The sequence below is a fragment of the Electrona antarctica genome (assembly GCF_951216825.1).
Source record: "Electrona antarctica genome assembly, chromosome: 3".
Classification (NCBI taxonomy): domain Eukaryota; kingdom Metazoa; phylum Chordata; class Actinopteri; order Myctophiformes; family Myctophidae; genus Electrona; species Electrona antarctica.
Genome location: NC_136808.1, coordinates 25,087,409 through 25,101,604, shown reverse-complemented (window position 1 = coordinate 25,101,604; position 14,196 = coordinate 25,087,409). Strand labels below are relative to the sequence as shown.

The 14,196-nt window shown below is 44.5% G+C and overlaps 1 long non-coding RNA gene across 1 annotated transcript; it reads left to right on the top strand.

Annotated features, from left to right (window-relative positions):
• The first annotated feature begins 12,465 nt into the window (after positions 1-12,465).
• On the top strand, positions 12,466-13,691 carry LOC306920311. Its single transcript, XR_013789642.1, has 3 exons — positions 12,466-12,717; positions 12,809-12,879; positions 12,971-13,691. It is a non-coding gene; the product is annotated as an uncharacterized lncRNA (long non-coding RNA).
• Positions 13,692-14,196: the final 505 nt, after the last annotated feature.

Genomic DNA, 14,196 nt, shown 5'->3' with positions numbered 1-14,196 from the left:
TCTTTTTCAATAAAACTTTGATACAACATTAAGACGAAGAAAACTCTCCGGTTTGGATTCCTTGACACTGTCGACACCACTGCAAACTGCACAGAGCCGTTTATTGTTCTACAAAGAGAGAGCTGCTTTTCCTCTCCCTATAGAGCATAAACAGACGTAAAGACTTAGACTAAAAAATACTCAGGATGGAGAATGAAGTCAACAGCAGAGACAGGCAGATGAAAGTTGTTCCGGAGTTCCATTTTATTTGCAGAGTTCAGAATATAGCATCAGCCATGGGGGCAGGCCCCATGGATCCTCCATCAGCCTCTCGGCGTCCGGAGACAACTACCACAGTTACAATCATTTTCAGTAGACTTTATACAACTCAAAGACAGAGACATCAAAGGGAAATGCAAAGGTGGTCCCAACCCCCCTGTACCAAATGGTCAAACATGTCTAAATAAGGTAGTGGTCACCAGGAAGGAAGCACAGTGCTGGGAGGCACAATATGTGTCCTGGCCTGCTATCAGCGAGCTGATCTATTAGCATACAGGGTCCCCCTTCAGCTGCCCATGCATGCATCCTGTCTAAACATGTCATGTCACTCTCTCAGGCCATGAGAGACAAAGATCCACTTTAGTTTAAAACATGGTTATTTAGGCTATATTAATGTAAATTGTGGTTTCCAGATTCCACACTTACAACGAGTCTCTCTCACTGACGCCCTGCCGGACACCCATCCACTGCTCACTAGCAGCTTTTCCCACTGCATGCGAGGGTTTACAATTCCCCGAAAATAAACAAAACAACGTAACTACTCACCAACACAAAGCCTGCTAGACCCAAATGTTAAAAGTATATTGTCGAAGCTGGGAAGCGTCTCAGGTCCCCAGCTTCTCTCTAAAATGCACTTTGTGCCATTTTAATAAAGCAATGTACCGGACAGAGTCATTTCTTCTACTACGGCATTTCCGGGTTTTGCCTGCGCCGATCTTGTTTGGATTCATTTTATTTAATGACTAAAATAGTGCATTTTAGAGAGAAGCTGGGGACCCGAGACACTTCCCAGCTTCGACAATAGACTTTTACTAAGGTCTAGCAGGCTTTGTGTTGGTGAGTATAGTTACGTCTTTTTGTTTATTTTTGGGGAATTGTAAACCCTCGCACGCAGTGGGAAAAGCTACTAGTGAGCAGTGGATGGGACTCCAGCAGGGTGTCAGTGAGAGAGACTCGCTGTAAGCACTGGACCAGGGCTAAGGAGGGGCTAGCACCCCTCAAAAAAGGGCAGGGTACAACTTTTTTTTGTTGAGTTTTTCTTATTTCTAATTAATGAGCATTTGTGCCTGTCGTAGACATGCACAGAGCAAGTTCAGTCAGGGAACCTCAGTACCGCCTCAGCATCACGCTCCCATTCACATGATTCACTCAGCCAATCACACACTCACTCCATCTTCATACCGGCTACTTTAACCGGAGGTTTGCATTCATCCTCCTGCTTGCTTGCTCGCTGCTGCTACCGTATACCTGCACGCTGCAGTATACAACCTTGCTTGCTGCTGCTGTATCAGCGCGCCGCTGTATACAAACCTGCTGCGCACCCACCTCCACCCCAGCTACCACCTGTCGTTTTGGATCTACTGTTTATGTACGGGGGATTCGGAGTCCCTATGGTCGGGACTGATGCGCTTGATCTAAGTACCTAAAAAGCAGATCCAATACATCGCCAAACCATAATAAATATATTGTATTGCTCATCTATATTCAATAAATATATATTACATCCTTCTTGAGTTGTCTGACTGAATTTGTTCTGCCCAAAAAATTGTGCTCATTGTCATGATTTGTCAGCTGCCGAGTTGGCTTTGTCCGAGGCTTAAAGATCATTAAATAGATACTTTCTGAAACGTCTATGGGACAAATTAAATGAATGGGGAATTCTCTCCCGGGCCGCTCGTCGTTATGGCGGGAGAGCGACGCTCTATAGAGGAGCAGTCAGTGGCAGCACTGGAGAAAAGTTAAAGGAGAGTTCCACAGTAGCTGTTTTTTTAATCGGATCATAATGTACAGTATGTATGAACTGTATGTTACTTACTCTTACTCATCCCATGCCCTAGGGGGACGTAGGGCATGTATCTCCAGCACTCTCGGTCTTCAGCTGTGCGTAGCAGGGTCTGGAAGCTGCAGCCAGTCCATTCCTTGATGTTGTCCATCCAGGACTTTCTCTGCCTGCCTCTTCTCCGCTTCCCTGGACTGTAGAAGGGATTTATGGAGGGGGGTGTGACGGCCCTGCCCCCTCTGCCTCACTGTAGGCTAGAATGCAGCCTCTGTGATTCGCAGAGTGGAGCAGGCCGTCAGCCCAAATTGTGCTCACCTGAGGTGGATGGGGCTAAGGGGAGTATAGGGAGCTCTCCTGGCTCCAGCTCACACTCTCTCTGTTCTCCCTGCAAGCAGGACCTGCCTGGGTTGCCACCTGGCCCAAGGGCCTAACCAACCTTTTGTTTAAGTTTACACTTGGATGGTGTAAATGACTGTTCGCCACTGTTAGTGGCGAAAAAACTTGATAAAATGATATAGGGCGCTATGGCTTTAAGAAGGTAGGCGAGGTGAAAGCGGTTAAACGGCGTGCTGCGTAAGCAGGAAGCGACAGAGTGACAACATTCTTTTCCCACAACATCTGCAACAGATGGAAACAATAATTGCGCGATTTAAGAAGATATTTAGCGTTTCACCAGCCATGTGGCGGTGCGGGTAATACGCTGAGGAACGCTCAGCATATGGAGTTTTTATTTTTATTTTATTTTTATTTACTGGCCATACGTCCAGTGGTCAATGCATATATCGTCATCTTATGGTCTCTCTCTCTCTCTCTCTCTCTCTCTCGCTCTCTCGCTCTCTCGCTCTCTCTCTCTCTCTCTCTCCAGCAGTTGGAGGTGACATCCATTGAGACAGGCCGGCTCAGAGGAAACAGTATTGACCGGGTGGGCAGAAAGCATCGACTCCATAGTTTGACTCTCATATATAATTCAAGGCCCCTCCAGGCCGGTGAAGGCACACCTCACCGCCAGCACACACTTATATCAGCTAAACACCCTCCAAGTAGTGGATCACATGAACACCAACATACTAAATTGTAATTATTAAGATCATCAAATTAAAGGTGCTGAAAGTGATACTAAAAAAAATAAAAATAATGTTTTGTATTTCAATTCCAATTCTGTATCCTGAGTGGATGAAATTGGTATAGGTATCACGTACTAATAAGGTGAAGAGACAGGGAGACCCCTGTTACTGAACAAACAACTTTGCTTTCTCATGCCTGATACCCTTTCCAGGTTATAGGTAAGTAAAAGTAGTCATTGTGCAGCATGTCTCATTTCAAGTTTTCAAAGTTATAACAATCTTTTCAAAATAGCCGATCTACAAGCTCACAATGTGTCGCACAGTGACGCATTGTGAGCTTGTAGATCGGCTATTTTCAAATGGTCGAAATGTATACAGAGCGAGAGATGGTTACTGTATGTCTTGTAATATTAATCCAAATGTACAGTACAAACTAACTAGTATAACTAAAGCTTTCAAATAATTGTAGGGGAGTCAATATGAGTACAATATTTGCCTCTGATATACAAGTAGAAGTAAAAGTACTGGAAATTGGAAACACTCCAGCAGCGTTGTTTTTGGCAGCAAATTTTGACGTTTGTCGTAGTCTCTTGAATAGCTTTCATGTAGTTTCAGTCACATTTTAGTCACCTGGAATGTTTTAGTGTTAGTCTAGTTTTAGTCGACTAAATATCATAAGATTTTAGTCGAGTAAATCTACAGTTGATTTAGTCGACTAAAATGTATTTTGTCGGGCCTTGATGCCATCGTAATGACTGATTTTACACTTTAGTTGACGAAAACAACACTGCACTCCAGTAAAAATACATCAAAAGTGTACTTACGTGCAGTATTTAAGTAAATGTACTTAGATTCCTTTCCACCACAGTCAGTGGTAACAACAGGCAGCCACCTGAGCAGACCCTCCATGGTGACACGCCAGCCTAGTGTTAGTTTAATACTCTGAACACACAGGCTGCACATTCCACCAGGGAGATGAGCAGCAGCATCCACAATAGCATAGCAAGTCACTGAGCTCCTTTTTATTATTCTGTGTGTGTGTGTGTGTGTGTGTGTGTGTGTGTGTGTGTGTGTGTGTGTGTGTGTGTGTGTGTGTGTGTGTGTGTGTGTGTGTGTGTGTGTGTGTGCGTGTGTGCGTGTGTGCGTGCGTGCGTGCGTGCGTGCGTGCGTGCGTGCGTGCGTGCGTGCGTGCGTGCGTGCGTGCGAGGTGTGCGAAAGCATAGCAAGTCAGTGAGCTCCTTTTTATTCTGCGTGTGTGTGTGTGTGTGCGTGCGTGCGTGCGTGCGTGCGCGCGTGTCTTCTAAGGTAATGCATCCAGCCAAACAGAGCAGAATGTTTGCAGCAGGCTGACAGTCTATTGTTATACCTGAGATGAAACCAACACAATATGCAAGTATTGCTGATCCTAGTAGTTTACAGTCTGCTGATCAGGCACTGGCCATTATTCTACATTACTACAGAGCAGGACAATAACCAAACAAACTCTCTGACACCGTGCGGAATGACAAAACTGCTCATTGTAATTATAATTCAGCGTTTATTAAAGTCCAAGTGCATTCATAGTATGTTTTGTGGAGATGTTGCATCACGGTGTGGCCTGGGCTTTAAACATATACCGTAAAAAACAACTACAAACAGTAGGAAGGTTATTGCCTAGTGTGGGTATTCTGGTGTGTCTTCAGGATTCTATAACAGAGAATTCCTTATCACAACGTTTGCAGTGGAAATGTTTTTCTGCAGTGTGGATATATGCCGCGGGGTGTCGTCCAAGGTATTTAACTGATTGAATCTCGTGTCTCACTGTTTACAGTGGTAAGGGTTTTCTGCAGTGTGGATATATGCCGCGGTGTGTCGTCCAAGGTATTTAACTGATTGAATCTCCTGTCGCACTGTTTACAGTGGAAAGGTTTTTCTCCAGTGTAGATATGCCACAGTGTGTCGTCCAAGGTATTTAACTGATTGAATCTCGTGTCTCACTGTTTACAGTGGAAAGGTTTTTCTCCAGTGTAGATATGCCACAGTGTGTCGTCCAAGGTATTTAACTGATTGAATCTCGTGTCGCACTGTTTACAGTGGTAAGGTTTTTCTCCAGTGTGGAGCCAATGTTGTTTCTTCAGGTTACTTAAAGTGCCACTTCACCCCTTTTGCAACCCGAGCATATTTTAATGATGTTTAGGACACAAGAAACACTTTCCTGGGGTTTTTATGTGTGTAAATAGAGGGTATGCACATGCATGAAGTGAATGGCAGATCGAGTGGCAAATCGAGTGACAAAGTGAATTTAGAGACAGCCGGGAGAGCAGCTAGGAAGACTGAAACTCACAGCATGTTGGAACTAAGCATATCATTAATTGAGCCTATCTATCTTTTACAAGCGTTTATAAAGACATAAAAAGAAGAAAAAAAGAATCTCGTGTTTCTCGTGTTTGGCACACTGTGGTAAAGCTCTAAACATGAGATATCTTGTGAATGGCACAGAATCTACCCCATAACAAAAAGTGACATTGTAATTGGCTGACAATATTAGTGGAAGGGGCCTATGTAAGCGACTGCGGCAACCACACTTTGCAATTTTTATTATTATTTTCACAAATGTAAATGTTGGGCCCACTCAATATGAAAGCAACAGTTTTAGGATAACTAATTACGTACAACAACAGCTATGTTTTAATGTGGCTTAGTTGAAAAGCTTACACATGACCATGCCCGTGCTTGAGGAGCACACTTACCAGCTGTTATCACATATGCATGCTGTCACTAACTGATCTAGGATCTGTGCATCAATGCACAAGCTGCGGTGGCTTTAATAGCCAGGGTGAATTGAATGAAAGATAATTGCTCGCCCAAAACGCCTGGGGAGAGGAAACCTCGATCATCACCACCCATGGATATTTTCCTTTAGCTTGAACTTTAGCAGTTCCAGAAACAGACACAATTATTGTAACAACACAACAAAGAGCTTCTGGTTCATACTTTTTGTATACATACGTATGTTGTTTTCTCGCTTCTTATAGGATGTCTGACAATAAATAAAAAGGGTTCAGGTGGATTTGATCTGATATCCAGAAGATGTACATGTAGTTTGATCTACAGATCTCGGGGAAGGTCTATGGATAGATAAGACCTGGAGATGTGCTAAAGGTTCTGCAGATCTATGAAAGCTGAAATACCTTACTTTGGTTCATGGTTCTCTCTCTCTCTCTCTCTCCTCATTTTTTGCTCTCTTCCTCTATCTCTTTCCTCAATCTCTCCGTTCTTTCCATTAACCTCTCCTTCTCCCCCTTGCCCCCCTCTCTCATTTTATTTTAAGTGTCACCAATCAAAAGCATCTAGGAGAAAATGTGTGCAAAGACAATATTGTCAAGCTTCCCTTAAAGTACATCCACTTGTCAATGTAAATCATCTATAAATCTATTCAGCTTTGTGGGTCTTCTATGTCTAGAGAAGACCTATTTCATTTATTCTAATGTATTATATCAGGGGTTCTCAACCCGTGGGCCGCGACCCCTAGAGGGGGGGGGGGGGGGGGGGGGGGGTCACCAAATGATTTTGGGGGGTCCCCAAATTATTTAATTTGCAACTGAATTGCTGGAAAATGGAAATGAAGAGTTTACATAGTACACATAGTACATGCATAAACCTTCCTTAATGATTATGTCTGGTTTCAGTATTAATCTTTGATATATTATGTTATTTTTGCAGTCAGTTTGTATTGGGGGTGGTCGCGAGACATGGCCAAAGCATTTCCGCTGCAGGTCCCCAGACAAAAACGTTGAGAACCCCTGCATTATATTACTGAGGGATAAACATAACTCCATAAAAAAATATTAATAAAGATAATAGTTTATATGTTATTTATTAGTAGTCTATTGGCTGATTGAATTGACTGTATATTTTAATAGTTTCACCATAAAACACTCACATGTGCTAACTAAATGTGTAGTAGGCCTACGTTTATACCACTTACACATTTTATTGTGGCCTTGTCATGTCCAAGGTCAGATAAATGGAAATATGCCAGGCAGAATACGCTGATGAAACCCCTTTAAATTTGACATAAATATTCTTGACACCTTCATTAGCACGATATTATATACATAAGTGCAGCGTGCACGCACGCACGCACGCACACACGCACGCATGCACACACACAGAGACAGACACACACACAGAGACAGACACACACACACCACAGGGTGTCAGGATAAGATCTATACACCGTTAGAATTTGGTGGCTTTGATTAGATGGGGGAAGCAGCCATATTTAAAATGTGTCAGGAGTCAGGACCATGTGCCGCACACGTACGGCTCTGACAAGGTGACCTTCATCTCCAGATTACATCTGACTTCATTTTTGTTTTGAATAGAAAGTATTTAAATAATTATTTAAAAAACAGAAACATGCCCCTTATACCAAAGGGAAATGACCGCTGTGGTCATTGTAATAACACTACCACATTAACACACTTTGGGCATATCTACCACTGCGAAAAAAGCATGGAATACGGATGTGTATATTACAGGAAACTTTCCAACAAACTCATGGTAAACTCCCGAATTGTACCATCACACCTGTATATTACCGTTACTGTATATGCCTGCTAAACTTGAGGTTTACGGGCAAATCTAGTGCCCATAATTGATGATTGACATGATCCAACCCATCTGTGGCCTTGCGTATGTTGTTAAAACAACTAGAACATTAAAACAACACATCCGTGAGTACACAGGAATGATCGTGAGGCCCATAGGAGGCCTTTGCTAGATTTCACAACTACAACTAAGGCAGCACCCCCATGCAGACTCAAGTCCCGCCACCCCTTCAACCGGACAGTACAGGAGATGCTTGCTTCCATTCATGAGGACCTGTCGACAAGGGCATGGCTGGTCCATTCCTGATGATATGGGTCTACAAGGGCATGGTTGGTCCATCCATGAGGGCCTGGGTCTACAAGGACATGGCTGGTCCATTCCTGAGGACCTGGGTCTACAAGGGCATGGCTGGTCCATCCCTGAGGACCTGTCTACAAGGGCATGGCTGGTCCATCCATGAGGACATGGGTCTACAAGGACATGGCTGGTCCATTCCTGAGGACCTGTCTTCAAGGACATAGCTGGTCCATCCATGAGGACCTGTCTTCAAGGACATAGCTGGTCCATCCATGAGGACCTGTCTTCAAGGACATAGCTGGTCCATCCATGAGGACCTGTCTACAAGGACATGGCTGGTCCATTCCTGAGGACCTGGGTCTACAAGGGCATGGCTGGTCCATTCCTGAGGACCTGTCTACAAGGGCATGGCTGGTCCATCCATGAGGACCTGTCTTCAAGGACATAGCTGGTCCATCCATGAGGACCTGTCTACAAGGGCATGGCTGGTCCATCCATGATGACCTGGGTCTACAAGGGCATGGCTGGTCCATCCATGAGGACCTGTCTACAAGGGCATGGCTGGTCCATCCATGAGGACCTGTCTACAAGGGCATGGCTGGTCCATCCATGAGGACCTGTCGACAAGGGCATGGCTGGTCCATCCATGAGGACCTGTCGACAAGGGCATGGCTGGCAACTACCTGGAAGCGGGAATGGGAGTCGGCTGAGCCGCCCACACGTCTGCAGCGCTATATCCAAGACCCGGGACATGGAGTCGAAGGAGAACATCTACCACTCTGGCATTGGACCCTGCTGAACCGCCTCCATCCTGGGGCTGGTCGCTTCAAATCGTCCATGAAGGAGTGGGGCCTGGCAGACAGCGCAGCATGCGAGTGTGGCGAGCTGACCACATAATCACCCACCTGTTCTCTGTACAGACCTCCTTCAGAAGCTGGCCTCTTCCACGTGGGACCAGAGACAAGAGCGTGGCTTTGTGACATACGAATATTCATACGAATATGAAAGAAGAAGAAGCTACGTTACGGTTTCACCAGTTTCAATTGAAACGGGCCTCCACCCCCAGGGGGGCCTCCGAGCTCTGACAGTCAGGCATCAGTCAATACCCCCCACCACCCTTAGCCCTCTCTCGCTCACTCACTGCCTTGCTCTCTGCCACGATGTTAAGTTAAAGCTATTTCCTGTTAACCTCAATGTGCAGCATTGAGGTAAATGACGAGAGGTGTTGTTGAAACGGAAAGCTGTGTTTTTTAACCAATTAGAACGTTGCATCCCTCCAGGGTATGGGGCATAGCTCCGTTACATGCGCGACACGTGCACGTGCGTGCCATTTGTTTGTTTACAAAGTCACAGAGAGACAGGCAGCAAAGCCCGTCTACCTTCATTGTTCAATGTGTTCCTCACGCACACACGCACGCATGCACACACACACACACACACACACACACACACACACACACACACACACACACACACACACACACACACACACACACACACACACTCACACACACACACAGACTTACGCACTTCATGGAGATTATGGACAGAAAGTTGCTCATAACGGGGGATTTTTGCGAAACAGAGTCTTTACAAAGAGGATAACAATGCTATCGATTGAATAATCACTAGAACATAATACAGGTACATAGTTGCAGCCCTATATTATAGTTTTTCCCGATTGTTAACGCACAAAAAAATGTGGCACAATTTGTACAACCTTCACTTCATGTATGGATCGACACAATTTGCACGACTTCACACTCCCGTATCTGCATTAGACTCTGACTTCCCTTCTTTACACTCTGATGTCAGTTACACATCACCATCACCCACGGAAGGGCAAAGGGGCCTACATATCAAGAGCAGCACCAGCAGGCTAAGGAATAGTTTCCACCCGACAGCTGCCAGGCTGCTGAAGCATCAGTGGTCAGGAGGTGCACGCACATCCCAGGCTAATTCAACGGGTGCTCGAACAAAAATAACAAACTGCAAAAGAAGGAATACGTCTGCACACCGTTTTGAAAGCTCCCCAAAAACTTAATTTACCAAGGCGGGGAAAAAAACACATTAGTCTTTCTTTTGCAGGCTGCTGAAGCATGGCATGAGGCAAGCAATGCTTTGCTCGGCGGTCTGCTGATAGGCTGATCTTTAGACCTTTTGTGTTGCTCTTCCTGATCTACTGTGGATTATACCAGGGACCAGTTTGACTTGGGAGATTAGCTCTTCTTGAACCACCCGTGGACTATACGCACCTTGAACAATGTTGCACCTTGAATAACGTATAGCACCTTGAATAACGTCCTGAACCTGAAAATGTCCTGCACCACATATATATATATATATATATATTATATATATATTTATATATATACTGTATATATATATATATATATACTGTATAGAGAGAGAGAGAGAGAGAGAGTTCCCACCGAGACAGGACCTTTGATAAAGTGACGGCGGCACGGCACTTTCTTCAAACACAGTCTGTTTTCATTATACGGCTAATCTAAAATCAATCAAGCAAAACACAGAATTACTGCCTGCAACAGGGGACTGTACGTGCACAAGTGCATGTGGGTGTGTGGACAAGCAACGCGTGCGTGCGTGCGGAGTGTACTTAATGGATATTGCCCAGCTACCTTTTTGCATTAGGTTTTCTACAGTACCGGTATGTCTTATCATGTAATATCACTGCCCACATGCATGGATGCTCTGCTTGTGTGTCTGGATTCATAATTCATTCACATTGCCTGTAGCAGGCATGATGATAGGCCTATACGGCTTGCATTCATAGAGCACAGAAGAAACAGAATGACGCAAATAAAACTAAAGCGTGTTTCAGAAGAGATGACGTGGCATTGATGATGGGATGTCATAAAATAGGACTTGCTGATGAGTATTACTATTGATTTATTGATTTGATTGATGGAAAATTGTATTCACAGTTTGTCAGGGGTTATCGGGGTCCTCCATTTTCAATTCATCAGAACATATAAAGACGTACTTCTATGAAAAAAAGAAATCATCATAGTTAAAGAAAGTAAAAAAGTACAGTATGGAAAAGAAGGGTTTGCCTTTTTAACAAGTCTGGAGCCTCGTTTTAAGGGCCTTTTAGGTGCTGAGGTACCATGAGGTGCATGCATAGTCAAAGAATCCTTGCACGAGGGCTCCTGTTATAGGGTCTTCAAGGTGTTTTTGTTGACCGGTGAGAAGATCCAGTACAGGAATCTTGTTCTTCGGTTGACTTGTTTTGATTACATTTGGTGGCCATTTTATCACAGGAAAGATTTGCCTCCAGGATGGAACCTAGGTAGTTAATTTCATCTTTTCGTGTGATAATAATTGTCACCCACTTTAACTGAGAAGCCGTCTGCCTTCATGAGATTACTATTTGATCCAAAGAGAATGGATTCAGTTTTTCCCAGGTGTAAAGATAGTTTGTTATCAGCGAGCCAGGTGAATACCGAGTTCAGAGCTGAGAGCTTTTTCAACCTGCAGTTTGTTCCTGTCTGCAGATGGACCGAGTGCATTCTCCGGCAGCGGCAATGAGATGCGGTGCTGCCGGGGGGAGGGGCGGCACGTGCTGGGGAAGGTGGGGGCATTATGACACTCCACTGCCGCTCCGTTTCGCGGCCGCCGGTCCAGGCGCCGCATCTGCCGTTAACAGCCGTGGCGTTGCCGGGGAAGGTGGGTGGATTATGACAGCTCCGTTTCGCGGTAGTATCGGTATGTTTGGCGGCTGCGTTGCCAGGGAAGGTGGGGGGGATTATGACACTCCACTGCAGCTCTGTTCCGCGGAAGTGCGTCATGCTTGCGGTTAGGGTTTGGGGTAGAGTGTCAGACTGATGCCACCAAGAAACACTGCCGCCAACAATACTGATTTGCTCAGACACATATGACGTGAATTCTCCATTCATTGTCAATGGGCATTTAATGTTTTTTCATTTTTTTATATTAGTATAATGTTACCTATAATGTTTTAAGGCATATTTGTCTTATTAGCCAGAGATACTTTTAAGTCTTATAGTGCTGTGACGACACACGCAACAGACATTTGGCATATTCTGGATCAGAGGAGAGTATACGGGAAAAGTGGGTTGCATTGAGAATGATAATCAACTTTTTTGTCGCATCACGATTTGACATAATACAAAAAGTGTGATATTCGTTTTTGTGCATCATGTCATTTTGTCCAAGAAAAACAAAGAAAGGGAAGCAGAAGAAGGGGGTAAAGAGATGAAGGCAGGAAAAGAAAGAAAGTTTTGGGTGCTTTTACCACGAACAATTACAGGTAACGGTGGGGCTCTGTGTGGGGCTTATGCTTAGCCTTTGCCACAAACGGTACAACCATAAGGTCTCTTATTTGCAAGTGTAGCAGTATGGGTTTTGGTTACCTGCTGTGCAGCCCATCCTCCGCCCACTCATTTAGTAGGTTGATTAGTAATAGTATTTAGGCTGCGCAGCTCTCACCAGCAGCAGCTGTCTGTCTCTAGTAGCTGAGCAGTGCCACATTTGTCACCGGCGTGTGCTATAAAGGTTTCCATCAAAGTTAGCTCGGACTATAACTTTGTGGTTTTAATGTTCACCAGCACAGCCATGTGCACAACAATGTTTTCCCCTCGCGTGTTTTGGGTGGTGGTTGTTGCTGCAGCGAAGCTTCTATGTTACTTCCTCGTTCTGGAGTGGTGTATTGAAGGTGTGGTACTCTGCCTAGCAGACCTGGTATGTTAATGTTGCTTTTCTTTGTCCTCTGTCTTTCTGTATTTACTGCAGTATTGAATAGGTGGGCTAACATGGCCGTTTATTATTGCAGGGCCGCTTCAATGTTACTTCCTCCTTCCGGAGTGGTGTATGGAACGTGTGCTACTCTGCCTCGCAGACCTGGTATGTTAATGTTGCTTTTCTTTGTCCTCTGTCTTTCTGTATTTACTGCAGTATTGAATAGGTGGGCTAACATGGCCGTTTATTATTGCAGGGCCAGTGAATGACAACACTGCTGTTTTGCTATAGCTTACGCTGTGCCAACCATACAAGAAAGTATTCTGAATCTCCGTCTACAATCCTTCCCATCCACCGCCTGGGCTCCCATAAGATGGACTGGAGCCTTGCTATCTGAGAGAGAGAGACTATCTTATGTATCATGTTAATATTATGTGGTTCACCCTTTGTAGCCCCAGTCCACAAATGCAGGCTTATAGCCCATCATTGTTTTGTTATATTGGTTTATTCTGTCTGTTATTTGTGTCATGACTGGGGAGGCCAACGGGCCCTATGCCCATAACAGACTGCAATCTAGTTCTAGTAGGCTAAATTATGTACTTTGAAGGTATTTCACTGAGTCCCTAACTGCTATGTGTCCCCCAATGCAGGACTGGTGCGGGGATCAACCCCGTTTGGGACCAGGATGGTGGCCCATGGCAGTGGTAACCCCCTTTCTGTTGTTTGATTTAAATGCTTTGGTTTGGTTTGATTTGTGGGGGTGGTGCTGCCCTGGGTCAGCCTGGCCCTCCTCTCTTCCCCTTAGCACTGGTCCCTAGAGGCCCAGTATAGTGTTGGTTAACTCACTGTTTTAATACTTTTATTTTAATTTATTTTACTTTTACTTTAATACCTGAATGCATTACCCTTTTTTAATGACTGATTATACTGATGAAACTGTTTTATCATATTTATAATAAAACCCTTTTTGTACTGTGGTTATACTAACCCTAACCCTATGCCTTTATTCATTTAAGTGTACAACAAACCTGGTGGAGAGTAATTCATGTTTCAGGTGGTTTACCTTAATTGGAGTATTTACTAAAACTGTTTCCTAGGGCGCCTAGGTGGCGCCCCCTAGGTGGCGTAGTTGGCTATTCTAATTTATACCGCCATGCCACACAAGCTTGAGCTGAATATAGTTGGGCAGATACCTCATATCTTCATATTTTAATTTCTCTTGGTTTTTTGGAGGGGCGCTAGCACCTCCAATGCATGCAGCTTTTGAAGATTGCATCATGCCGCAGCCCAGTCTATGGTCTTTTTAATGTTTGAAGACGTCATGAGGCCGACATAAATACAGTGGCCCCTCACTTCACACAAGTGTGATTGTTTTGTAAATTAAATCACTCAAAACCATCAAAGTTTGCAGATCTGCAAGCAACACATTTTGGGCTTGTACATCTGCTACTTTATACTTTTGAATTTGAATCCTGTAAAGCA